Source organism: Cebus imitator, unplaced genomic scaffold (assembly GCF_001604975.1).
Source record: "Cebus imitator isolate Cc_AM_T3 unplaced genomic scaffold, Cebus_imitator-1.0 Scaffold24, whole genome shotgun sequence".
In the NCBI taxonomy this organism is placed as follows: Eukaryota; Metazoa; Chordata; class Mammalia; order Primates; family Cebidae; genus Cebus; species Cebus imitator.
The window spans coordinates 3,346,074-3,347,479 of NW_016107339.1; the positions used below are offsets into that span (position 1 = coordinate 3,346,074).

The window sequence follows — 1,406 nt, forward strand, 5'->3', positions numbered from 1 at the left end:
AGTCTTCCAATCTGTGAACATGGTCTATCATCCCATTTACCTGGGGCTTCAAAAGTTGCTCTCATTAATACTTAGTGGATTCTGTGTAGAGATTTTGTTTGGATTAATTTGTCTTAAATTTTTAAGTGTTTGGAACTATTGAAAATGGAACTTTAAAATTTTTATTTTAATGTTGTATATTGAGATCTTGCTAAATTTGCTACGCAGTCTAGTGGATATTTGTATATTCTTTAAGATTTACTAGACAATCATGTCATCTGCAAATACTGACCGTTTATATTCTTTTTTTTTTTTTTTTTTTTTTTTTTTTTTTTTTTTTTTTTTTTTTTTTTTTTTTTTTTGAGATGGAGCCTTACTCTGTCACCCAGGCTAGAGTGCAGTAGCACGATCTTGACTCACTGCAACCTCCCCTCCCAGGTTCAAGTAATTCTCCTGCCTCAGCCTCCTGAGTAGCTGGTACCACAGGTACATACCACCACGCCTAGCTAATTTTTGTATTTTTAGTAGAGATGGGGTTTCATCATACTTTCTAATTCCTTTCTCTTGCATTATTGCAGTTTCTTAAACTTCTCATGTAATGTAGAGTAGAAATAGTGAGAGAATATCTTTGCTTTGATCACTGTCTTAGAGGGAAAGGATAAAGTAATGATGAGAAAATGTAAACTTCTTTATAAAATTTTATGCAATCCTTGTATGGTATTCATGCTAGTCATCTCTGTACTGTTCCAATATTAGTATATGTGCTGCCAAAGCAAGTACATATTTTCTTTGAAAATCTGTGACTTCCTTGAGATCAGATTTCATGATTTAGTTATCTTTCTAGTCTATGCACCTAGCATAATGCCCCAAGCATGCAAGAATTGCAATGTGTTTTTTTAAACAAATAACAAACAACTTCTTGAAAGATTATTATGTAGAAGTAACCTAATAATATCTGAGGACCCTATTTTCCAGACGATGTTGATGTAATACTAAGAGATGATATCATGTATTAATGTAAACTTTTTTACTGACAAATAAATTTGGGAGATTCTGTATCTAAAAAGGAAAAAGATTTACCTATATAACAGAGTAGACAATTCATATTTACACAAATTTGTAAAAGTTTTCCTAATATTGCTATGTAACTAAATTCCTTTATGATCCCTATTTCTACTGATGATTGGAAAGTAATGTAAACTTTCCAGTTACAGTTCACTCAATATTTTCCAGTTTAAACTCTCCTCATTTAGGAAATGTACACTCAATTTAACTTCTCCAGGTGGTACTCACCATTTCCTTTTCTAAATGGTGTCTGGATTGTGACAAATGTCTTCTGGGGCTTGCTCTTAGTGAAGTCTGATTGAAGGGTAGCTTATCTCACCTTACTCTGGGCAATGGCCTTTTTTCCTACTTTTTCTTCTGTT

At 32.6% G+C, this 1,406-nt stretch overlaps 1 non-coding gene across 1 annotated transcript; it reads right to left on the minus strand.

Moving 5' to 3' along the window:
• Window positions 1-651: 651 nt before the first annotated feature.
• LOC119470227 lies at window positions 652-759 on the minus strand. The gene has a single exon (XR_005199110.1). It is a non-coding gene; the product is annotated as a U6 spliceosomal RNA (small nuclear RNA).
• Window positions 760-1,406: the final 647 nt, after the last annotated feature.